General features: G+C 43.4%; 1 long non-coding RNA gene and 7 other non-coding genes across 8 annotated transcripts in view; 3 read left to right on the top strand and 5 right to left on the bottom strand.

Moving 5' to 3' along the window:
• LOC143713576 (uncharacterized) overlaps positions 1-26,475 on the top strand; it is a 380,928-nt gene that overhangs the window by 73,012 nt on the left and 281,441 nt on the right. The gene's annotated exons all lie outside the window — the stretch shown is intronic.
• On the bottom strand, positions 3,964-4,050 carry trnay-gua (transfer RNA tyrosine (anticodon GUA)). Its single transcript is given in 2 exon segments — positions 3,964-3,999; positions 4,014-4,050. It is a non-coding gene; the product is annotated as a tRNA-Tyr (tRNA).
• On the bottom strand, positions 5,505-5,576 carry trnae-uuc (transfer RNA glutamic acid (anticodon UUC)). Its single transcript has one exon. It is a non-coding gene; the product is annotated as a tRNA-Glu (tRNA).
• On the top strand, positions 18,956-19,027 carry trnae-cuc (transfer RNA glutamic acid (anticodon CUC)). The gene has a single exon. It is a non-coding gene; the product is annotated as a tRNA-Glu (tRNA).
• On the bottom strand, positions 19,287-19,373 carry trnay-gua (transfer RNA tyrosine (anticodon GUA)). Its single transcript is given in 2 exon segments — positions 19,287-19,322; positions 19,337-19,373. It is a non-coding gene; the product is annotated as a tRNA-Tyr (tRNA).
• On the bottom strand, positions 19,493-19,564 carry trnae-uuc (transfer RNA glutamic acid (anticodon UUC)). Its single transcript has one exon. It is a non-coding gene; the product is annotated as a tRNA-Glu (tRNA).
• Positions 20,324-20,395, top strand: trnae-cuc (transfer RNA glutamic acid (anticodon CUC)). Its single transcript has one exon. It is a non-coding gene; the product is annotated as a tRNA-Glu (tRNA).
• trnay-gua (transfer RNA tyrosine (anticodon GUA)) lies at positions 20,511-20,597 on the bottom strand. The gene is given in 2 exon segments: positions 20,511-20,546; positions 20,561-20,597. It is a non-coding gene; the product is annotated as a tRNA-Tyr (tRNA).

Below are 26,475 nucleotides of genomic sequence, written 5' to 3' on the forward strand. Positions count from 1 at the left end.
AACACATTGAAGACCTTTCTCAAACACAAAACAAGTCCCTATTTCATTTCTGGAAGCTGGGTTAAATAAGCAAGCACTGCATTCAGATATCAAATACAGACATTAAAGAATACATGAAAAGAACATTTCAGTAATCACACTGGTAACTTATATAAATAAAGTAAAATCTCCAGAGAAGTCATTCAACTCATTTGATATTTAGAAGGAAAAATATTGATTAATACCTTAATTATAATCAATCATTACATATACATTGAAGCAGCAGTGGATTCCAATCCACCCCCTTCAAACCCTAAGTTGATCATAGCTTCACTGGTGACAATGGTTCTCCCATCAACTTAGGCTAACAATGGTTTTGGGAGAAACAGCCCAAATCAGTGGTTCCTCAGGACTTGAGTTGAGAACCACTGCTCTAACGATTTTTACAAAAGCTATGCACCTTACCTGATCATTGCCACCTTCAAAAACAAAGAGGCCACGGCACACTTCTTTGTTCTTTGTCCACTAGATTGTAAAGATGGAGGCCCTCACGGAGCTGCTGAAGCATAAGAGTTCTTCGAGCAGCGCCATGCTCTTTTAGAACAGAAACAAACATTGTTTTACAATCTAATAATTATTGTTTACATTGTTTGAAGAATAGATTTAAAGGGATAGTTCACCCAAAAATTAAATGTGATGTTTATCTGCTTGCCCCCAAGGGCATCAGATATAGGTGACTGTTTCTTCAGTAGAACACAAATGATGATTTTTAACTCCAACCGTTGCAGTCTGTCAGTTGTATAATGCACGGCAATGGGAACTCAATCTATAAGAGTAAAAAAAACATGCACAGACAAATCCAAATTAAACCCTGCGGCTCGTGACGACACATTGATGTCCTAAGACATGAAACGATTGGTTTGTGCGAGAAACCGAACAGTATGTATATCATTTTTTTTTTACCTCTAATACACCACTATGTCCAACTACACTCATTGTGTAATGTGCCAAGTTCAAAGCTTCATAAAAAAAATATTCACAGTAATAATTACTCAAAATGTGGGTTTCGTTAGAGGAGTAGCTCTACTATAATGGGCTCACGTCCAATTTAACGCACCCTCTGAGGCAGGCGAGAAACAGCGCCACGCAATGGGCAGGAAATGCAATAGACGGCTCATTGTGCATTGTGTAATGTGTCAAGTTCAAAGCTTCATAAAAAAATAATTCCACAGTAATAATTGCTCAAAATGTGGATTATGTTAGAGGAGTAGCTCTACTATAATGGGCTCATGTCCAATTTAACGCACCCTCTGAGGCAGGCGAGGGTTAGGGTTAGGAAATTGAAATTCCAAGATCTGAAGCCCTAAGGCTCCAGAAATGGCTGTGCATTGGCCTACCTTCTGCTGACCACTAAAGGTCACCCCAGGCCCAAGCTCGTAGACAATGCAATGCCCCGATGCCTCCATTTCTAACCTGTTTTTTTCTCCCTGTTATCCCAGGTCTGAGTCGAAGAGGACTTTCAACAGGTCGGGCTACACGACTAAGTGTAAACCGGGCCCAGGATCCAGGTAAGTGGTGTACAGATAGTGTGTAACTTCTAATCTTGTATTTTTGTTGAGTAAAAATATGTGTGTAATAATTTCTAATTTTGTATTTTTCTCCCTGTTCTCCTAGGTCTGAATCGGGCTGTGAGAAGTCGGGGTGCCCCGCAGAGGGCTGTCCAGGACTCCAGGTAAGTGGGTAGGTTTTAGTGGAGAAGGGTTAGGGCTATATAAATTTAGGGTGTGTTATAGAATCAGGTCTAATTGCAAGAGGGTATAGACGGGTAGGTTTTAGGGAAGAAGTGTGAGTAGCCGTAGAGTGATTTTATCAGGCTCTAACATTAATCCCGAAGGGTTTTAGGCCTCATTTAGGCCTCTGGGAAATACTGTGTCCAGACGTTTGATCCATACACTTTCTGCTCGGAGTCTTTCCCTCAGGGACCATGTAGGATTCGTCTGGAGACAGGTGATCCTGAAAGCAGGTAAGCCGTGAGCCAGGAAGTGCTGAACCAGACGTCGTCTCTTATCCAGTTTATGGACGATATTGTGTGCATGCTGATAGGCTCTGGTTCTGAGCTCGTTTTTGGTCTGGCCCACGTACTGCCTGCGACATCTGGAACAAAACGCCAGGTAAACACAGTTGGTGGTTTCGTGGGTCAAAGGTCGAGGAATTTTAAAGATTTTTTATTGAATCTACTCATAACCCATCTAGATGGCACAAAGTATTTGCAATGACCGACCCGTCCCACTGAAGTGGGTACGCGCAATTTGCTATGAACGAGGATATCCTTCAGATTCCTATTGCGTTTGTAGGCCGCTATAGGCCTGTGGTGTTGCAAAAACTTTGTGTGTGTCAAAAACTTTAAAAAGTTTTCCTAATGGCCAAATTAAGAGCAACACTTTGTTTAGAGTAGAGGGCCGTGAGTGGAATAATTTTATGACTGTTTTGAACATCAGTCGCCGGTTGACTCTTGGGTTTGTCATATGTTTTTAATATGTTCCTCAGGAAGGATCTGGAGTAACCTCGTTTCCGGAGGGCTTGGAACAGAGTACCAGTGGCCTCAAGCAAGGACGAGGGCTGTGAGCAGATTCTCTTAAATCTCAAGAGTTGCGACTTAACAATGCCTTTAAAGGTATGATTTGGGTGAAAGCTACTCTTGTGTAATAGTGAATATGGGTGTCGGTTTCCTTAAAGTAGACCCTAAAATCTAATTGTCCCGTTTCAGCAAATTTGGGTCCTTTGTACGAGACTACATCAAGGAAGTTTACCTCTGACCTGTCCACACTGTATTTAACACCAATGGACTCCTGGTGAGTATTAAGGTGAGTGACGAAGGCAAGAAAGTCATCCATAGAATGAGTCCAGACACCCCAAATATCATCTAGAAAACTGTGATATGCGAATGGTTTCCTGGCAGAAGTTTCAAGAGCCGTTTGCTCCCAATCTGCCATGAAAATGTTCGCATACGACGGGGCAAACTTCTTGCCCATGGCCGTGCCCTTGACCTGTAAGTAAAATTTAGAATCGAACTCAAAATCGTTCCGGGTCAAATTGATCTCTAGGAATTTAAGAATATGTTCATCAGGTCTGTGAGGGTCAGGGTATTTTAACATACATTTTTTTATTGCCTGTAGGCCAATTGTGGTGTCAATGTTTGTATATAAACTATCAATATCGATAGTAAATAGGAATGAGTTTTCTGGAATGTGAAGCTTGCTAATCTTAGAGATAAAATGATATGTATCCTTCAGGTAACTGGGGTGTCTGGTGGAAAGAGGATTCAGAAAATGTTCCACATATTCGGCCGTGAAATACGTCTCACTATTGCAATCTGATACAATAGGTCAGCCGGGGGGGACCTCAAAAGGTACACTCCACTTCTCCGGATCCTTATGGATTTTTGGAAGGAGGTACAATCGTCTAGGACGTGGTGGTCCATCACCAGTGAGGTACTCTTTTTGTTTGGCGTTAATGATTTTTTTGTCTAGCATATCTTCCAGAATAACCTCTATTTCCTTCGCCGTTTCCATGTAGATTGGTCCCTCAAGTGGACGATAATGCTCTGTGACAGACAGCTGTCTCAATCCCTCACCCACATATTGTGCTCTGTCTAAGATGACCGTCGCGTTGCCCTTATCAGCAGGTTTGATGACAATATCAGTGTTGTTATATAATCCAGGGAATGAGCTTTTGCCCACCACCGGCGGTCGTGATTGTAAAATGGCGAACTACAAACTCAAGCGCTGACGCCCTCGTCGAGAAGCAGGGCCAAGGAAATGTTTATGTGTGAAAAAGAACTCCTTCGAGCCGGAGTTGAACCAGCGACCTAAGCTTTTGCCCACCACCGGTGGTCGTGATTGTAAAATGGCGAACTACGAACTCAAGCGCTGACGCCCTCGTCGAGAAGCAGGGCCAAGGAAATGTTTATGTGTGAAAAAGAACTCCTTCGAGCCGGAGTTGAACCAGCGACCTAAGGATTGCCAACTTGCCACCTACAGTCCTCCGCTCTTCCAGCTGAGCTATCGAAGGCACACTGATCGAAGGCGCCACCGGCTAAAACTGCTACAGACATACATGCTGGTTGTTTCGATTAAGTGATGCAAAGACAACCCGATCTTCCCATACCTTGGGTCAAACCCGGGCCGCCTGGGTGAAAACCAGGAATCCTGACCGCTAGACCATATGGGATCTTCTTTCTGCCTGAAGCAGACCATTTTACTTTTAGTGTGTGACCGTCCGCTTTAAGAACATGGGAATGATCCGAAGGGATTGTTTACTGAATTCAATTTCATCAGGCTCATCAGAGGGAGCTCTCATTTGCCTCACGAGGGGGTTCAGTTTCCTCCCATTCTTGCGATGGCATAATAGACACTACAAACTGGTCGTAAAGCAAGGTCCTTGTGACAGTATTCATGCAATGCATTTTAAAAGAAGCATAGTATTGTATGGTAACCGTTATCCTACTGACAAAGCAGCCTATTGTTGGACTGTGAATTTTTAATATTTCTCAACCAATCCAATAATAATAATAACAGAGACGTCTGCAAAAAACTGCTAAAAAAAACCTTAGAGATGGAGGTCTCACATGTTGGGGATCTCAAATTTTTTGTTTTTATGGCAAGTTTGTGGTGTTGTTAGGATATTCCTACAGAGTCTGTGACAGTTTCTCAGCGGAAGCACCGGGATCCAGGGTAAGAGACGTCTGCAAAAAACTGCGTTAAAATCCTTCGAGATGGAGGCCTCACATGTTGGGGATCTCGGTTGCTTTGTTTTCATGGCAAGTTGTGGTGTTGTTAGGATATTCTTACAGAGTCTGTGACAGTTTGTCAGTTTGCCAGGGTCAGTGACGTCTCCTCTCCTGGAGGAAAATACAAGTATTAGTGGTCTTGCTGCAAAATCTGGTAGAGGCGACAGCCAGGCTTGAGGGCAAGTCGTTAGCAGACCTTCCCTGGTGGTCTAGTGGGTAGGATTCGTCGCTCTCACCGCCGCGGCCCGGGTTCGATTCCCGGTCAGCGAATGAGCTTTTGCCCACCACCGGCGGCCGTGATTGTAAAATGGCGAACTACGAACTCAAGCGCTGGCGCCCTCGTCGAGAAGCAGGGCCAAGGAAATGTTTATGTGTGAAAAAGAACTCCTATCGAGCCGGAGTTGAACCAGCGACCTAAGCTTTTGCCCACCACCGGCGGTCCTGATTGTAAAATGGCGAACTACGAACTCAAGCGCTGACGCCCTCGTCGAGAAGCAGGGCCAAGGAAATGTTTATGTGTGAAAAAGATCTCCTTCAAGCCAGAGTTGAACCAGCGACCTAAGGTTTGCCAACTTGCCACCTACAGTCCTCCGCTCTTCCAGCTGAGCTATCGAAGGCACACTGATTGGGGACAGAACCTCAACATATCAGGTTGCTGAATCTCCGCCACCGGCTAAAACTGCTACAGACATACATGCTGGTTGTTTCGATTAAGTGATGCAAAGACAACCCCATCTTCCCATACCGGGAGTTGAACCCGGGCCGCCTGGGTGAAAACCAGGAATCCTGACCGCTAGACCATATGGGATCTTCTTTCTGCCTGGAGCAGACCATTTTACTTTTAGTGTGTGACCGTCCACTTTAAGAACATGGGAATGATCCGAAGGGATTATTTACTGAATTCAATTTCATCAGGCTCATCAGAGGGAGCTCTCATTTGCCTCACGAGGGGGTTCAGTTTCCTCCCATTCTTGCAATGGCATAATAGACACTACAAACTGGTCGTAAAGCAAGGTCCTTGTGACAGTATTCATGCAATGCATTTTAAAAGAAGCATAGTATTGTATGGTAACCGTTATCCTACTGACAAAGCAGCCTATTGTTGGACTGTGAATTTTTTATATTTCTCAACCAATCCAATAATAATAATAACAGAGACGTCTGCAAAAAACTGCTAAAAAAAACCTTAGAGATGGAGGTCTCACATGTTGGGGATCTCAAATTTTTTGTTTTTATGGCAAGTTTGTGGTGTTGTTAGGATATTCCTACAGAGTCTGTGACAGTTTCTCAGCGGAAGAACCGGGATCCAGAGTAAGAGACGTCTGCAAAAAACTGCGTTAAAATCCTTCGAGATGGAGGCCTCACATGTTGGGGATCTCGGTTGCTTTGTTTTCATGGCAAGTTGTGGTGTTGTTAGGATATTCTTACAGAGTCTGTGACAGTTTGTCAGTTTGCCAGGGTCAGTGACGTCTCCTCTCCTGGAGGAAAATACAAGTATTAGTGGTCTTGCTGCAAAATCTGGTAGAGGCCACAGCCAGGCTTGAGGGCAAGTCATCAGCAGAACTTCCCTTGTGGTCTAGTGGTTAGGATTCGGCGCTCTCACTGCTGCGGCCAGGGTTCGAATCCCCGTCAGGGAATGAGCTTTTGCCCACCACCGGCGGTCTGCTCTGCCGGAAATATCGCGAAAATTTTTTTTGGCCATTTTAGTGTATGCACCCTTTATTTTTTATCAGAAAAATGTGAAAAATGATTTTTTTCCTTAAATCCTCAGTGGATTGGATAGGCTGTCAATAAATGCATTCCAGATACACAGAACACATGTGCTGACAACATCCACTGAATAAATAACTCTTAAAACACATTTATACTTGATTTTGCATCAATTTAATGCAAAAAAGTAGGCGTTTTCTCACTTTTTTCCAATATTTTCATCTTTACTTCATTAGCAATCAACTTTTACCCTGAGTTATGACATCAGTCAATATGCCATTCTTTTCTCCAAACAGTATACTCATTCCACAGAAAAAATTATAAAAATCCAACCAAAATCAATAGATCTGTGATGATTTTACTACTAGTTGGCGATCAACAGGCTCAGAATCTCAATAGAATTTTAGGCTACTCTCAAAATTTTGAAAGACATACTGGATATTTAAAATCGTCATGAAACGGAAGTTGAGATTGTCCTTTTTTCCTTATTGTGACGTATATCCGAGTGAAACGGCTTCTGAAATTGGAAAAAAAATGTAGGGTGGGGCTTGATTTCGTCCTTCTGGAATTAATTGGATCGTTGGAGGTTGGGCGTTGCTAACAAAATGGAGGCAGATTTGAATGCCAGTTTACAGTCTGTTGTGGAGGATTTCTCTCCACCGGACTCACCACCGTTACCCTACCATGAAGCATTTTTAATTGAGGAAACCAACGATGAGAACGAGGACGAGCAGCCAAATTTTCCGTAAGGAATCACCCCATATTTATATGAGCCTCCTGTGAACCAAGATGAGGCGGCTGATAGTCATGCCCTCTAGTAATAGATTTTGACCGGAAGAGAAGAGAAGTCGTTTCAAGGGGGGAGGGAAGGGTAACGTATTTGATTAAAGATTATAAGGGTACATGAATAAAAAAAAAATAATGAAGTGCACAGATAAATCCTTTATAATAAACACTACAATATTACATATAAAAATACGAATGGTAAAATTTGATTTCATGATGACTTTAACATGGTTGTTAATGTCCACATTATTAAACATCATGACCTAGGCATCTTTTTAATTTCAACATAACCCTGTTCTCCCTATGGAAATGTGTCACACAAGAAATATAATACAGCAAAATGACTTTCATTATTTTATTGCCTCAGATGACAACTATTACAACTTTAACAGAACAAAATAATTTAACATAACTTAATTAACTAGGTGCAGGTCCCTGTGAGGTGGGATAATCAGGAGGGTGGCACACTGCAGATACTGCTCTGGGGACAGACCTTCACCCTCACCAACTGAGGAGACAGCAAACAAGACCGGCAGGGTGGGTTATACAGCTGCGCGATAAAGGAATGCACCCCCCCCCCCCTTCTCTCTCTCTAACACACACACACACACACGTGGCCTACTTACGTGTCCCTGTCTTCAAGCACAAGTTCAATCCTTGAACATCTGTTGGGGTCCCCGGTGCAGAGACATGCAATGCCACACTTCACATTGGCTCTTGCACAGGAGCATCCTCGGGCACACATGCTTTTCTTGCAGCGGCAGTATTTGCTGTGTTTGAGTTCGGAAGGTTTTGCCTCTTTCAGCATCATGGTTGCCACCAATTTTCCATTGACAAGTTGTCTCCCAAAATCAGAGGCAGCTGGGTAGGTTGGCTGAACCATGTGTGCCCGCTTACACACAGCCAACTGATGCAGGGCTCGGCGAAGATGTAATAGGAAGGCATCTTCAGTTGGTGGAAGGCAACGCATGTCTCCTTTGATGCTCACAAAGAGATGGGCTCACAGTGCATCTAGAGTACCACCAAAGTCACTCCTGTCATAGATTGACACCATGTATTGCCGTGCTGCTGTTATAACCTCTTCCTGAACATCCAGGCTTTCCTCAGGGTCACCGTACCTGCACAGCGGTAGAAGGTCTGTCAGGTGTTTAATAGCAGTTGTGTAGGCCCGCCTTTTTCCTCTTCTGTACAGATAGCTCACTGTGTCACATCCAGTAAGTATGTAGGTGCTGAGGAGAAGGGATGTAAGATCTGAAGCTGCAACATCATACTTCCTCGCCAGAGCTTCTGTGATGGCATGAACAGGCAGGAAGTTATCCATCGTCTTCACCCACAGCTCCTGCAGCCCATCCATGTGTGTGATGTAGTACATGCACATCATGATCACATCTGTGTCAGTCGCAACCACGACAGCCCGTTTGAGGTGCAGAATTTGAACTGAGTAGGCAATGTGAGCAAACATCCTGGTATCTGCCTCCTCATGTTTCTCACAGGAAAGTTCTGGAAGCTCAACCTGACAATCCGCTGACAAGAGTACAGTGCGACCAGGATCACAAAAGATTCCACCAAGAATAAGTGTGCATCCTGCAGGAAGTGACTTGTTCTGAGCTGCCCATGCTTCCCCCATGTAGTTCAACAGATTAGCTTTATTCACTGGATTGTGAATGAAGCCTTTCCATTCAGGTATAGGGAGAGTATCATGGGGCTTGTACTCCTTCATTTTGCTGGGGCAGGTCTTCATCCTCTTCTCTCGTTCCTCCCCTTTCAGACTTTCAGCAGGGGAGACATCATATCGATCACCAACAAAGTGGATGCAGTCACACTTGTCTGGTAGGATTCCAAGGAGCTGCCTCAGGTACTTTCCTTGCAGTTCATGGAAGGTGCTGCTCCCAAGATGTTGGTAATGTTGAATGAACGCCATGGCATCTACTACCATTATAACAGGCTTGTCAGACGGCGGTAGTTTGTCCACTTCCCCCCATGAGCTGCCAAGGGCTGTCTTGATTGCAGCCAGGTAGTCTGCCTTGTTTCCTTTACGCATTGCATAACTTTGGTCAAGGGACGGATCTGGCTCAAACAGGGAGGCTGGGCAACTTGTCCATTCATGGCCAAACACTTCCACCTTCCTGTCTTCCTCTAAGTCCTGAACAAAGTACAGGTTACGTACAACTGCACTCTCCTCCTCATAGACCTTTTTGGCTTTGAATGCCATGGACATTGACTTCTTTGGCTTTGCTGCGAAGGTTGAAAGTTTAATTTGGGCTACTTTCTCACTGCCTGTTCTTCTTGCTGCAGCCAATGCCTCCAGTCCTTTTTCACAAGCACAGATCAAGTCAGCAGATGTGGCTTTGTGGCCTGTTGAAATGTTGATCAGCTCCTGTTCTTCAGATGTGAAAGGATTGATCATCTGTTTGTTGATGACATCCGTTATTTTCCTTCTGCCTCATTTGCACCTTGGCTGTCCTTGTCCTTGTGGTGTTTGGTGTCATCCGCGTCCAGGTGTGCCATAGCATTTGTCTGCTCTGACACAGCTGTCAGAACTGGAAGAGCTTTCAAGTATTTCTCCATGGCTGCTGGCTGCTGACTGATGCCAGTGAAGAGTTTTGTCTTGGCATCACGATTGTAGGTTTTTTCAAGTGCTATGTCTGTCCAGACACCATTGAACCGCCCTTCTGTTTGACGTACAGTGAACTTCCCACCCTTGAATTCCCTATAGATGTTTGGAGCTAGTGTAGGCAAGCTTCTCATAGCTTCTAGATAGTGGGGCAGGCAGGATACGTACTTGTAGTGGCCAGCAGCTATAAGGTATGGTAACATCTTTTCCACTTCAGCCAGGTGTTCCTCCCACAGACCTGCACGCTCAGCATGGATGAACCGTCTAAGAATCATCACCATATCCATGTACATTAGCCATAGCTTTGTGGTAGGTGAGGTACGTGCTTCATTAAACTCAGCCATCAAACATGACAACTTTTTCAGTTGGTCAGTTGCATCAGCACACACAGAAGTTGCCTTCTCTACATCCTCTTCTGACAGGGCATCTAGGAGTAGCTGGATATATATACTCCAGGTCGTTCTCTTCATCGACCAACCATCTGGCAAATGCTTCCCAGTGTAGGGCAAACATGGCTGCATACACCATAGTGTGGGCGTGCAGCATTGCATAGTAGTCTTTCCCACTGATGATTTTGTTTGCTGTTCCACGGAGACATACATCAGCTTCGACCATGATGTCTTCGATTCCAGTGGACTGCATCAAATGCCCAATGGCTCCAAGGAAATTCAGAGCAATATGGAAGCCACCCATGCGTAAGATAATTTTGGCATACTTCTCTTTGTTCTTCTTTTGCAGACTTAGAACCACCTCACACTGCGTGAAAAGAGCTGTAATCGGGCATGTAAAACTTCTGATTACTCCTGTGTACTCCACAAATAAACGTGTGTGTACGGGAGTTTGCTGTCCCGTCACACAATACTCCTGGATATGTACCAAGTTTGGGGCACAGCAGGGAGCCACTAAGGGCCATCAGTTACCATGGTGAATAATCCCCCGGTCGGGGTCAATGCAAGGGAACATTAGCATTTCACACCTTTGGGACACAAGCCAGTGGCCTCCTTCAATTGGTCAGAGGTCTTACATAGGATTGGCTGCTCAATGCTTTGTCCCTCCTCTAAACCCCCACACTATTGGTCCAGTTTATGGCCTCATTTGGGTTTATTATTACTCATTATTAATATTTATTATCATTGGTGTTCATGGTTATAATGTCAAGACAAACAGATAGACAAAGTTGAGTTTGTTATTTTTATTATTTGTAAATGACACTGGGCACATGACATATATATATACACACAGTCAAAATTCTATAAATAAAAATACATTAGCACAGAATACACTTTACTATTAGTCATACAATATATAACCCCATATAATATATAAGGCCTGTTTATAATATATAGAAAACAATATAATATAAATACTTTAGAATATATAAATAGTACAATATATAAATAATACAATTTATAAATAGATAACAATATGGAATTGTATAGAACATATAAATGCAGTATATATATAGAAAACTATATAGAATTATATATAATACAATCTATTAATAATACTTTATAATATAAATAATACTATATATAAAAAAACAACAGAATATTCAAATTATACTATAGAATAATATTTTTATGCGTAATACTAAAATAATTCACAGGCCAGCTTCTGTGGTCTCCACCGCGACTCGATCTGCACCAACTCGTGCATGATGAGTTCCCAAGTACTTCTGGTCTGCTTCCAGTCTTTTTTGTAGCACCCCACACAGCGCAGACAAAACTGTACTGCGGGTTGGAGCCCGAACAACCCACACCGACTTTCCATCCAAGATAGCATCCTCCTCTTCAGACATGTGGTCAACTGTTGTAGTCTTCCAGATAGCTGCCTCTTCCTCTGTCTGGAGAACGCCAGTCCTGCTGCTCAGCAGCTGCAAAATAGGAGGGAAAAAAGTAATTAAACCACTGAAAATATCAAATTGGTTGGTATGGGAGCCTCTCCCAGGCTGAGTCTTTTACTGAGATTTATATTTATTTACACTTACTCTTCTTTTTCTTTGTCTCATGCGCACAATGATCCTGCTGTTCTCCATCTTGTCTTTGTTCTCATCTTGGGCCATCCTGAAACCCCTTCTAACAGTTTCAAAATACGTCTTCAGGATGCCAGAGAGAGGAAGATAGTGAGGGGGGAGAATGTGTTTATTTATAACTAACTAATCTATACAGATAAATAGTTGTAGCCTTGGGACATTCTCTTGTGACTTACCTTTAAAAACAGCAGGATCTACGTCCATCACAGCCATGGAGACGCCATTATAAAGATAGGTTGTGACCTCGAGGTTGTGGGGGGAGGATAGACTGTGGAGCAGTAATTAAAGAAGGTTGATTAAAAATATAATTTAGAAGAAAGGACTGTTATGAAACAATAGTTTTAAAGATATACCTTGTCTGTGGGTCATATTTGTGTATGTTGTTTTCCCCATTGTGCAATCTCCGTACAGCTTCCTGTAAACATCCAACATAGTATGAGGGCTCAATTCAAATACATTAATAAATAAAGCACACGAAGTTAAGCGGACACCGCCAAATGTTTGTGACGGTCAGAAAATAACTTACCGCAACAGAATTATTTCCAGCTCTCTTTAATTTCTTTGAAGCAGGCTCCTCTTTTGCCTCTTTGAGCTCATTGATGTCAACCTCCATCTTATCCAACCTCCAGCTTTTCAAATATCCTCTTCAAACTTGCATTTACCATATACACCAGTCTGTTTTTGTTCGGACTCGGAGTTTAAATAGCCACATTGTCCCGACGTAAAGGAGTAACATCTCTACTCTGCTCTCCCTAAAACTCCAGCGATCTTTTGCAAGCCATCTTGAAGAGCAGAGGACACCCAGATACAAACTGCTTTTCAGGGTCTACAGTCTTTGTTGTAGATTGACACAATGTAAAGCACTTATCAGCCCACCTTTCCTGAATACTAATGAGGGGGGCAGGGGAATAGGGGCAATCTTGAGCTGCCAGTCCCAACACAAATTAGCATTTACAAAGCCAAGCCATCAACTAACAGCATGTGGTCAGACAAGTTCCTGTTTTCGGGCCTTTACGGGCATTTACAGGTACGCGTAACAAAGTTCCAAAGATCCCTGCCAAACAGCAGATTTAGCGGGCGTATTCATTGTCTGAATTCTCCCGTATACACCCCTTTTGACGCAGTGTCATATATTGCTTGGTCACATGTGATGATGGCATACTCTTGACCTTGTTTTCTCGACACATCCATGCAGTACTGAACAGACTGTTCAACCACATCTGGGTTTGTTGGTGACTTGGGGAAGAAGGGACCATAGCTGATCACAGTTGCAGGGATGGTATCTGGTATGAGAAATGCTTGGAATGAACTCCATGTTGGAGCAGCGCAACTTGGTTTCAGGTCCTCCAATAGTACAGTAGGGCAGCTATGCACCAAATGCCATTCCTTGTGGTACCGGAAGTCCTCAGCAATCATATCAGTACACTTGTTTTCATCAGGACCACGAATCGTGTGTAGTATCTCTTCATCTTCAAGTTTGTTTGCTTTTTCCCATACTGCATTCTGTCTGTCATACGTGGCAATCAAAACGAGGGATCTATTCCCCCCGGTCGTGCGTGCTCTTCCACAAATGAAGCACTCTTCCCTGTGTTTGATGGGCTGTGGCATTGACATCCGTGTTTTTTTAGTAGGCCTGCTGCTGTCTGGCTCAGGATTAAGTTCTGCTTCAAATGAAGTGCCTTCTGGCTTTTCACCTTTGTTCCTCTTCTGGTCAACAGTTTTACGATTTGTGTACTTTGCACGACATTGTGTGTGCCACAAAGGATTCCTCCCCAGAAAGTCACATTGAGGTTTCATCTCATTGTCAAGTCTGTATGAGACAGCATCCTTTCTATTGGTTACAGCATATAGGAGGGAAGGGTAGCCTTGATTTGTCAGTTTCTGATGAGGACCAGCGTCACTGTCTGTTTTCTGACATATTATGCAAGCAGTATATTTGGTACTGAGCAGCTTTCTCTCCAGCTTCTTGGTTGAGAACTCAGGCTCCATCCTTCATACTTCTCCAATTCACATCACTCCTCTCCTGTTCTCTCCTCGTCACTCTTATCCTCTCCTGTTCAGTTCACTCCTCTCCCTTCTCCTCCTCTCCTTTCTCCTCCACGCTTCTCCTCTCTTGTTTAATCCTCTCCTCTTCACTCTTCTCCCCTCTCCACTCCTAATCTCTTCTATTCCATCCACTCCTCTCCACTCTTCTCTCCTCTCCTATCCTCTCTACTCTTCTCCTCTTCTACTTTTCTACACTATTCTCCTCTTCCCTCTTCTTCTCTCCAATTCAATCAACTCCTCTCCATACCTCTCCACTCCACTCTTCTTTCCTGGTCAATTCACTCCTCTTTTTTCCTCTACTATTAGATTAGATTAGATTAGATTAAACTTTATTGTCATTACACAAGTACAGGTACAAGGCAACGAAATGCAGTTTGGGTCTAACCAGAAGTGCAATAGCAGCAAGTGCAGGATATACAATGGTTCCATAAGTGCAGTACATGGATATGTACTGAATAAATATAGCTAGATATGTACTGAATATAATATACAGATGGCTATTACTATAAACAGAATTTTTACAGATATGTACAATGAACATAATATACAGATGATTATTACTATAAACAGAGTTTACAGGTGAATGTGTACTATGAATATATATACAGATGGCTATTACTATAAACAGAATGTGAGCTTAGTATACTAATGTGATATATATAGAATGTGATAATATACAGAATGTGAGCATAATAAACAGATGGTTATTACTATAAACAGGATTTTCAGATAGATATATGTAATAAGTAAGGCTAAATGAGCATTATAACAATGGATTTAAAGTAGTGCAAATTAAGTTGGACAGAAGCTATCCGAGTAAAAGTGCAATGGAAAGTAATTGCATATTACAGTTAAAGTACGGTATTGCAAATGTATATGTAAACAATTGGTACTGTAAATAAACAGTCGGCAGTGCAAATTGATATTCTAGTCAGGTGAGTTGTGCAAGATGCATATGTAAACAGTTGTTACTATGATAATAGTCAGCAGTGCAAATTAACATTATAGCATTGCAAATAACAAATAACCAATAACAAAATGGAGTTAGGTGTGAGGAGGGAGAGGAGAGATTATCAGTATATGAGGGGAGTGGGATCAGTGAGGGTTAGAGTTCAGTAAAGAGACAGCTCTGGGGAAAAAGCTGTTCTTTAGTCTGCTGGTCCTGGTCCGGAGGCACCTGAAACGCCTGCCGGAGGGCAGTAGAGAAAACAGTCTGTGGGCTGGGTGAGAGGAGTCCTTAAGGATGCTGTGAGCTCGGTGCAGACAGCGTTTCCTCTGGATGTGCTCGATGGCAGGTAGTTGAGTCCCAGTGATGCGCTGGGCGGTTTTCACCACCCGCTGCAGTGCCTTGCGCTCTGCAAACGGACAGCTCCCATACCACACTGTAGCACAGTTGGTCAGGATGCTTTCTATTGCACAGCGATAGAAGTTCACCAGGATAGTCGAGGAAAGCTGATTCTTCCTCAGTGTCCTCAGGAAGAAAAGGCGCTGGTGAGCCTTCCTGACCAGGCAGGAGGTGTTGGTTGTCCAGGACATGTCCGCCGAGATGTGGATTCCCAAGAACTTGAAACTGGAGACACACTCAACAGCCATTCCATTGATGTGGATGGTGTCATGTGTGCCTCTTGACTCTTTTCTGAAGTCCACGATGAGCTCCTTCGTTTTGGTGGTGTTGAGGAGCTGGTTATTTTCAGTGCACCATGTGGCCAGGTGCTTGATCTCCTCCCTATAGGCAGTCTCATCGTTGTTGCTGATGAGGCCAATCACCGTAGTGTCGTCCGCAAACTTGACGATGGAATTAGATCCGTACACAGGCTTGCAGTCGGAGGTGAAGAGGGAGTAGAGAAACGGGCTTAGCACACAGCCCTGTGGTACACCAGTGTTGAGTGTAATGGACGTGGAGTAGGTGGAGCCAGATCGAACATTCTGGGGTCTGTTGGTCAAAATGTCCAAAATCCAGTTGCACATGGAGGTGTCGATGCCCAGGTCTCCAAGTTTGGCTATTAGCTTAGTTGGGATGACAGTGTTGAATGCTGAACTGAAGTCAACAAACAGCATGCGTGCATAGGTGTTATTTTTGTCCAGATGTGTGAGCACAGAGTGCAGTGCCATGGAAACAGCATCCTCTGTGCTCCTATTGCTACGGTAGGCAAACTGATGTGAGTCCAATGTGGATGGTAGAGAGTCTTTTAGGTGTGCCAGGACCAGCCGCTCAAAGCACTTCAGTACGATGGGTGTGAGTGCTACTGGGCGGTAGTCGTTAAGGCACTTCGGGCTGGAGTGTTTTGGCACTGGCACAATGGAAGTGCATTTAAAGCATGTTGGTACTGCTGCTTGGGCAAGAGACAGGTTGAAAATGTCTGTAAAAACCCCAGCGAGCTGCTCCGCACATGCCCTGAGTACGCGTCCAGGGATGTTGTCTGGTCCAGCAGCCTTGTGCCCGCTGATCCTGCTCAGTGCCTTGCAGACATCTGTGGAGGAGAGTGTGATTGGCGGTTGGTCTGCTGGGGATTTGAGCTTGGTGGCAGTTTCACTGTTGTCTCTTTCAAAGCGAGCATAAAAGTCATTTAGCTCGTTCAGGAAGGCAGACATACTCCAGTCAGTGTGTAGAAACCTTTCCTGGAGTGAGAAATCTGCCCCCGCAGGCCACACCTTGATGGTCTTCACTGATGGCTTCACGCGATTGATGAGAGGTGCATACTTGGGCGTGAGGAACAAAGAAAGGTGGTCTGACTGTCCCAGGTGGGGGAGGGGTGTCACGACGTAAGCTCCAGCCATGCTTGTTGTAAACATGGTCTAAAGTTTTGTTTCCTCTGGTGTGACAGGAAACATGCTGGTGAAATTTCGGTAGCACTGACTTTAAGTTTGAATGATTAAAATCACCCGCAACAATAAACGCAGCTTCCGGGTGGACGGTCTGTTGTTTACTGATGGTTGCGTGAAGTTCTTTCATAGCAAACTTGGCATCAGCATCCGGGGGAATATAGGCTGCAGTGATAATAGTGGAAGTGAACTCCCGCGGTAGATAAAACGGTCTACATTTAACCATGAGAAACTCAAGGTTAGCTGAACAATGTCTCCCAACAATAGCAGAGTTTGTGCACCAAGCTTTGTTAATGTAAATGCACAATCCACCACCTCTGGTCTTACCAGAGCCATCTAATGTTCTATCCGCCCGGAATGTATGGCGTCCCGCTAGCTCAATAGCGTTGTCCAGTATTCCGCTGTTTAACCATGTTTCTGTGAAGATTAGGACATTACAGTTCAAAAGTCTCTTGTTGCATGTGATGTTGAGTCGAATCTCGTCCATTTTGTTCAACAGCGACTGTACATTGGCAAGGAAAATGCTGGGTAACGAGAGCCTATGTGGTGTTAGCTTTAGCTTAGCTCTTAGTCCTCCGCGCTTCCCCCGCCTTTGTTTACGATCTCCACGCCGCCTGCGAGCACTTCCGCCCGGCCGGGCAGGGTGCATAGCCTCGGGTGTTCTGGCGATCTCAGGAAGCAGTCGAAGGTTGTCCATAAAACTGTTGGAAGTTCGCGAACCAATATCCAAAAGCTCGCATCGGGTGTACGATGTGAAGGCACAACTGTTCTGCACGAACAGACCCGAAATGAGCAAGAAAAATAAAGCAAAATTGCAGAATCTGGAGAGACCACGAGCCTCGATAATAGACAACATTGTGCGGCCTTATTTTTTAATTTGACAAAAGCGTTTGACTTAATGGATCATGTTTTACTGTTACGGAGGCTTAAAAGTGTTGGCCTCGATAATTAGGCTGTGAGTTGGTTTAAAAATTATTTATCGGATAGAACTCAATGTGTTGCTGTAGATAATTACACCTCATCCATGGTAATAGTCAGGAAGGGTGTCCCGCAAGGTTCTTTATTGGCACCACTTCTTTTTTCTATTTTTATTAATGAATTGGGGCAGGGAATACAATCGGCAAAGCTAAATTTTTATGCTGACGATACAATTATTTACTCCACTGCATCCTCTGTGTCTCAGGCTATTGAAATTCTTAAGGATTCTTTTTATACTTTTCAGCTTACTTTGTTGAAACTAAAATTAGTTTTAAATGTAAATAAACGTAGCCGTTCTATGTCTACTGTTATGCCTATTCTGACTATTGAGGGTTTAAATATAGAAAGAATACCAACTTATAAATATTTAGGAATATGGAATGTTTCTGGAATGTTTTATATGTGTTGTGTGTTTGTGTGTGATTTGTAGTGTGGCCATCTTGGCCAGGACTCCCTGGAGGAAGAGATTTCTTTTAATCTCAATGGGACCTTCCTGGAAAAATAAAGGAAATAAAATAAAATAAATGTTAAGTTGTGGTGTTGTTAGGATATTACTACAGAGCCTGTGACAGTTTCTCAGTGGAAGAACTGGGATCCAGGCCCACAGGCGTCTGCAAAAAACTTCTTTAAAAACCTTTGAGATGCAGTTCTTGTTCTTCTACAGCCTCACATGTTGGGGATCTTATTGTTTTTGTTTTCATGGCAAGTTGTGGTGTTGTTAGGATATTCCTCCAGAGCCTGTGACAGTTTCTCAGCGGAAGAACTTGGAACTGGGATCCAGGGCCAGAGACGTCTGCAAAAAACTGATAAAAAAAACCTTAGAGATGGAGGTCTCACGTGTTGGGGATCTCAGTTTTTTTGTTTTTATGGCAAGTTTGTGGTGTTGTTAGGATATTCCTACAGAGTCTGTGACAGTTTCTCAGCGGAAGAACCGGGATCCAGGGTAAGAGACGTCTGCAAAAAACTGCGTTAAAAACCTTCGAGATGGAGGCCTCACATGTTGGGGATCTCGGGTTGCTTTGTTTTCATGGCAAGTTGTGGTGTTGTTAGGATATTCCTACAGAGTCTGTGACAGTTTGTCAGTTTGCCAGGGTAAGTGACGTCTCCTCTCCTGGAGGAAAATACAAGTATTAGTGGTCTTGCTGCAAAATCTGGTAGAGGCCACACCGAGGCTTGAGGGCAAGTCAATAGCAGACCTTCCCTGGTGGTCTAGTGGTTAGGATTCGGCGCTCTCACCGCCGTGGCCCGGGTTTGATTCCCGGTCAGGGAATGAGCTTTTGTCCACCACCGGCGGTCGTGATTGTAAAATGGCGAACTACGAACTCAAGCGCTGACGCCCTCGTCGAGAAGCAGGGCCAAGGAAATGTTTATGTGTGAAAAAGAACTCCTTCGAGCCGGAGTTGAACCAGCGACCTAAGCTTTTGCCCACCACCGGCGGTCGTGATTGTAAAATGGCGAACTACGAACTCAAGCGCTGACGCCCTCGTCGAGAAGCAGGGCCAAGGAAATGTTTATGTGTGAAAAAGAACTCCTTCGAGCCGGAGTTGAACCAGCGACCTAAGGATTGCCAACTTGCCACCTACAGTCCTCCGCTCTTCCAGCTGAGCTATCGTAGGCACGCTGATTGGGGACAGAACCTCAACATATCAGGTTGCTGAATCTCCACCACCGGCTAAAACTGCTACAGACATACATGCTGGTTGTTTCGATTAAGTGATGCAAAGACAACCCGATCTTCCCATACCGGGAGTCGAACCCGGGCCGCCTGGGTGAAAACCAGGAATCCTGACCGCTAGACCATATGGGATCTTTTCTTTCTGCCTGCAGCAGACCACTTTACTTTCAGTCTGTGACCGTCCCCTTTAAGAACATGGGAATGATCCGAAGGGATTGTTTACTGAATTCAATTTCATCAGACTCATCAGAGGGAGCTCTCATTTGCCTCACGAGGGGGTTCAGTTTCCTCCCATTCTTGCGATGGCATAATAGACACTACAAACTGGTCGTAAAGCAAGGTCCTTGTGACAGTACTCATGCAATGCATTTTAAAAGAAGCATAGTATTGTATGGTAACCGTTATCCTACTGACAAAGCAGCCTATTGTTGAACTGTCAATTTTTAATATTTCTCAACCAACCCTATAATAATAATAACAGAGACGTCTGCAAAAGACTGCTAAAAAAAACCTTAGAGATGGAGGTCTCACATGTTGGGGATCTCAAATTTTTTGTTTTTATGGCAAGTTTGTGGTGTTGGTAGGATATTCCTATAGAGTCTGTGACAGTTTCTCAGCAGAAGAACTGGGATCCAGGGTAAGAGACGTCTGCAAAAAACTGCGTTAAAATCCTTCGAGATGGAGGCCTCACATGTTGGGGATCTCGGTTGCTTTGTTTTCATGGCAAGTTGTGGTGTTGTTAGGATATTCTTACAGAGTCTGTGACAGTTTGTCAGTTTACCAGGGTCAGTGACGTCTCCTCTCCTGGAGGAAAATACAAGTATTAGTTGTCTTGCTGCAAAATCTGGTAGAGGCCACAGACAGGCTTGAGGGCAAATCGTTAGCAGACCTTCCCTGGTGGTCTAGTGGTTAGGATTCGGCGCTCTCACCGCTGTGGCCCGGGTTCGATTCCCGGTCAGGGAATGAGATTTTGCCCACCACCGGCGGTCGTGATTGTAAAATGGGGAACTACGAACTCAAGCGCTGACGCCTTCGTCGAGAAGCAGGGCCAAGGAAATGTTTATGTGTGAAAAAGAACTCCTTCGAGCCGGAGTTGAACCAGCGACCTAAGGATTGCCAATATGCCACCTACAGTCCTCCGCTCTTCCAGCTCAGCTATCGAAGGCACACTGATTGGGGACAGAACCTCAACATATCAGGTTGCTGAATCTCCGCCAAAAACTGCTACAGTAGTCGGGGAGCCAAAGTCTCAAAAGCTCAATAAAATGGGTTGAACCTGACATGGTCTGCCATACTTTTTATTTGTGTTTTTTCTGTTAACTTTGACCCTAAGAACCAATAATTGGAGGGTCTGCTCTGCCGGAAATATCGCGAAAATTTTTTTTGGCCATTTTAGTGTATGCCCCCTTTATTTTTTATCAGAAAAATGTGAAAAATGATTTTTTTCCTTAACCTGTTAACCTTCAAGGCCACTTTTGAAAAATCCCCAGAAATGGCATACCCAATCTTAAACAGATACAGTTCATGAACCCTTTGCACTAAAAGCACAAGTATGATCTCATTTGAAAGCTGACACCTAGTAGTTTATTGTAAATGTAGAATTAATTATTGTCATAATGAAAACAAAATGTTTAAATAGCTTCAAAGTTTTGTAAAGTTATTAGAAATTTACTTTTATGAAACATCTTCATAAAAATAAAATTGAAGTTGGCCCTGGAGCAATCTAGAAATGCACTGCAGCTAAAGCCATATGTGTGACCATTTTATATTTAAAATCTGAAAATGATAAGTCTAAAACTCTGTATTTAGTTAAATGTTTTTCAAGATCATGTCAAATTACTTTATTTTGATTAGACTCTAAAATGCAAACTGATGTTTAGTCATCTTCTGAGTCATCTATTCAGTCTATTGTCTCTATTATTTTGTGGTGTAAACGAGCCCCATTCAGAGTCAGTCTCCCCTGCACACATTTACACCTCTCCAGACTGATTATGGCTCTAAATATGCATTTCTTTTGTCTGCATTATAGCTACTAACGACTGGCTATTCACAGGCTATTCATAGGGTTTCAAACCCTAATTTATTTTATCAAAGTTCTCACTAAATATTTGAAACTGGTATCAAATGCACTGAAACATTGCAGTAAGCATTCCTATTTAGAAAAAAATCATAAATCAATAACTGCTGGTGGCAGGTGCACCTGGGCTAGCTAGCATGTTAGCTTAGGACACCATCAATACACGACCATTTATGAGATTAAAACCATGTTTGTGCTCCAAACTTACTTTATAACGCAAGTCGAGTGTTTTAAATAATCTTATGTGATCTAATTTGGCTTCAGATAAAAAGAAAATCCGACAGAAAATTTATTATTTATAGTGTTCTGCACGATGATGAAATCTATATCGATTAGCATTACATTATAAATATAATCTATTATTATGAAATACCTGACATGGCTTGAAGAACACAGGTAACTCAAATATCATTGCAATCATGTTTATTGTCTTCAAAACATCTTTATCTGCATGTTACAGCGATCTCTGTCAGCTACTTTCTGTATCGAGGTGACGTCTGGAATGTCACATGACTATGGGTCTTCTTCGTGATCCATATATGGACTATTATTGTGCATATAGCGCCCTCAGGCTATTGGTATGAATTGAAAACACAGCACATCTCAGTAAGAAGCGATCATGATGATTACATCGACGCATTTGGGTATAAATTCAATACATATTATTCCTCTATAGAAATATGATGTGAATCAATGAGAATATATCAATATTTCTCCAAGTCTGCACATTTTTGAGCTAAAGCCCTGAGGGACGTTGTTTTGTGAATCGCTGTCATGACGACAGCACGGAGTGTTTTTTATGAATGGACCAGCTGACGCTCATAATTCATATTAAAGGTATCGACTCATTTTTTCATTTCATAACTCCTGACACAAATTAAGACATAACTGTCACTATAAGTTTCTCAGAATACAATAGTGGTCAAATACTGAATCTTGAATCTTATATCTTTTTAATGATGTATAGTTTGTCAAGGTATAACATTAAATCTGATAGTAAATTTGAACTAAATAAAAAAAAAAAAAACGCTTCAGTGCGCCAACGCTCTGGCAACGGTTAACAGGTTAAATCCTCAGTGGATTGGGTAGGCTGTCAATAAATGCATTCCAGATACACAGAACACATGTGCTGACAACATCCACTGAATAAATAACTCTTAAAACACATTTATACTTATTTTGCATCAATTTAATGCAAAAAAGTAGGCGTTTTCTCCCTTTTTTCCAATATTTTCATCTTTACTTCATTAGCAATCAACTTTTACCCTAAGTTATGACATCAGTCAATATGCCATTCTTTTCTCCAAACAGTATACTCATTCCACAGAAAAAATTATAAAAATCCAACCAAAATCAATAGATCTGTGATGATTTTACTACTAGTTGGCGATCAACAGGCCCAGAATCTCAATAGAATTTTAGGCTACTCTCAAAATTTTGAAAGACATACTGGAGATTTAAAATCGTCATGAAACGGAAGTTGAGATTGTCCTTTTTTCCTTATTGTGACGTATATCCGAGTGAAACGGCTTCTGAAATTGGAAAAAAAATGTAGGATGGGGCTTGATTTCGTCCTTCTGGAATTAATTGGATCGTTGGAGGTTGGGCGTTGCTAACAAAATGAAGGCAGATTTGAATGCCAGTTTACAGTCTGTTGTGGAGGATTTCTCTCCACCGGACTCACCACCGTTACCCTACCATGAAGCATTTTTAATTGAGGAAACCGACGATGAGAACGAGGACGAGCAGCCAAATTTTCCGTAAGGAATCACCCCATATTTATATGAGCCTCCTGTGAACCAAGATGAGGCGGCTGATAGTCATGCCCTCTAGTAATAGATTTTGACCGGAAGAGAAGAGAAGTCGTTTCAAGGGGGGAGGGAAGGGTAACGTATTTGATTAAAGATTATAAGGGTACATGAATTTAAAAAAAATAATGAAGTGCACAGATAAATCCTTTATAATAAACACTACAATATTACATATAAAAATACGATTGGTAAAATTTGATTTCATGATGACTTTAACATGGTTGTTAATGTCCACATTATTAAACATCATGACCTAGGCATCTTTTTAATTTCAACATAACCCTGTTCTCCCTATGGAAATGTGTCACACAAGAAATATAATACAGCAAAATGACTTTCATTATTTTATTGCCTCAGATGACAACTATTACAACTTTAACAGAACAAAATAATTTAACATAACTTAATTAACTAGGTGCAGGTCCCTGTGAGGTGGGATAATCAGGAGGGTGGCACACTGCAGATACTGCTCTGGGGACAGACCTTCACCCTCACCAACTGAGGAGACAGCAAACAAGACCGGCAGGGTGGGTTATACAGCTGCGCGATAAAAGATGCACCCCCCCCCCCCCCTTCTCTCTCTCTAACACACACACACACACGTGGCCTACTTACGTGTCCCTGTCTTCAAGCGCAAGTTCAATCCTTGAACATCTGTTGGGGTCCCCGGTGCAGAGACATGCAATGCCACACTTCACATTGGCTTTTGCACAGGAGCATCCTCGGGCACACATGCTTTTCTTGCAGCGGCAGTATTTGCTGTGTTTGAGTTCGGAAGGTTTTGCCTCTTTCAGCATCATGGTTGCCACCAATTTTCCATTGACAAGTTGTCTCCCAAAATCAGAGGCAGCTGGGTAGGTTGGCTGAACCATGTGTGCCCGCTTACACACAGCCAACTGATGCAGGGCTCGGCGAAGATGTAATAGGAAGGCATCTTCAGTTGGTGGAAGGCAACGCATGTCTCCTTTGATGCTCACAAAGAGATGGGCTCGCAGTGCATCTAGAGTACCACCAAAGTCACTCCTGTCATAGATTCACACCATGTATTGCCGTGCTGCTGTTATAACCTCTTCCTGAACATCCAGGCTTTCCTCAGGGTCACCGTACCTGCACAGCGGTAGAAGGTCTGTCAGGTGTTTAATAGCAGTTGTGTAGGCCCGCCTTTTTCCTCTTCTGTACAGATAGCTCACTGTGTCACATCCAGTAAGTATGTAGGTGCTGAGGAGAAGGGACGTAAGATCTGAAGCTGCAACATCATACTTCCTCGCCAGAGCTTCTGTGATGGCATGAACAGGCAGGAAGTTATCCATCGTCTTCACCCACAGCTCCTGCAGCCCATCCATGTGTGTGATGTAGTACATGCACATCATGATCACATCTGTGTCAGTCGCAACCACGACAGCCCGTTTGAGGTGCAGAATTTGAACTGAGTAGGCAATGTGAGCAAACATCCTGGTATCTGCCTCCTCATGTTTCTCACAGGAAAGTTCTGGAAGCTCAACCTGACAATCCGCTGACAAGAGTACAGTGCGACCAGGATCACAAAAGATTCCACCAAGAATAAGTGTGCATCCTGCAGGAAGTGACTTGTTCTGAGCTGCCCATGCTTCCCCCATGTAGTTCAACAGATTAGCTTTATTCACTGGATTGTGAATGAAGCCTTTCCATTCAGGTATAGGGAGAGTATCATGGGGCTTGTACTCCTTCATTTTGCTGGGGCAGGTCTTCATCCTCCTCTCTCGTTCCTCCCCTTTCAGACTTTCAGCAGGGGAGACATCATATCGATCACCAACAAAGTGGATGCAGTCACACTTCACAAGTCACACTTGTCTGGTAGGATTCCAAGGAACTGCCTCAGGTACTTTCCTTGCAGTTCATGGAAGGTGCTGCTCCCAAGATGTTGGTAATGTTGAATGAACGCCATGGCATCTACTACCATTATAACAGGCTTGTCAGACGGCGGTAGTTTGTCCACTTCCCCCCATGAGCTGCCAAGGGCTGTCTTGATTGCAGCCAGGTAGTCTGCCTTGTTTCCTTTACGCATTGCATAACTTTGGTCAAGGGACGGATCTGGCTCAAACAGGGAGGCTGGGCAACTTGTCCATTCATGGCCAAACACTTCCACCTTCCTGTCTTCCTCTAAGTCCTGAACAAAGTACAGGTTACGTACAACTGCACTCTCCTCCTCATAGACCTTTTTGGCTTTGAATGCCATGGACATTGACTTCTTTGGCTTTGCTGCGAAGGTTGAAAGTTTAATTTGGGCTACTTTCTCACTGCCTGTTCTTCTTGCTGCAGCCAATGCCTCCAGTCCTTTTTCACAAGCACAGATCAAGTCAGCAGATGTGGCTTTGTGGCCTGTTGAAATGTTGATCAGCTCCTGTTCTTCAGATGTGAAAGGATTGATCATCTGTTTGTTGATGACATCCGTTATTTTCCTTCTGCCTCATTTGCACCTTGGCTGTCCTTGTCCTTGTGGTGTTTGGTGTCATCCGCATCCAGGTGTGCCATAGCATTTGTCTGCTCTGACACAGCTGTCAGAACTGGAAGAGCTTTCAAGTATTTCTCCATGGCTGCTGGCTGCTGACTGATGCCAGTGAAGAGTTTTGTCTTGGCATCACGATTGTAGGTTTTTTCAAGTGCCATGTCTGTCCAGACACCATTGAACCGCCCTTCTGTTTGACGTACAGTGAACTTCCCATCCTTGAATTCCCTATAGATGTTTGGAGCTAGTGTAGGCAAGCTTCTCATAGCTTCTAGATAGTGGGGCAGGCAGGATACGTACTTGTAGTGGCCAGCAGCTATAAGATATGGTAACATCTTTTCCACTTCAGCCAGGTGTTCCTCCCACAGACCTGCACGCTCAGCATGGATGAACCGTCTAAGAATCATCACCATATCCATGTACATTAGCCATAGCTTTGTGGTAGGTGAGGTACGTGCTTCATTAAACTCAGCCATCAAACATGACAACTTTTTCAGTTGGTCAGTTGCATCAGCACACACAGAAGTTGCCTTCTCTACATCCTCTTCTGACAGGGCATCTAGGAGTAGCTGGATATATATACTCCAGGTCCTTCTCTTCATCGACCAACCATCTGGCAAATGCTTCCCAGTGTAGGGCAAACATGGCTGCATACACCATAGTGTGGGCG

The sequence above is a fragment of the Siphateles boraxobius genome, unplaced genomic scaffold, assembly GCF_051911475.1.
Source record: "Siphateles boraxobius isolate OS27281-9 unplaced genomic scaffold, OSU_SipBor_1 52, whole genome shotgun sequence".
Lineage (NCBI taxonomy): Eukaryota > Metazoa > Chordata > Actinopteri > Cypriniformes > Leuciscidae > Siphateles > Siphateles boraxobius.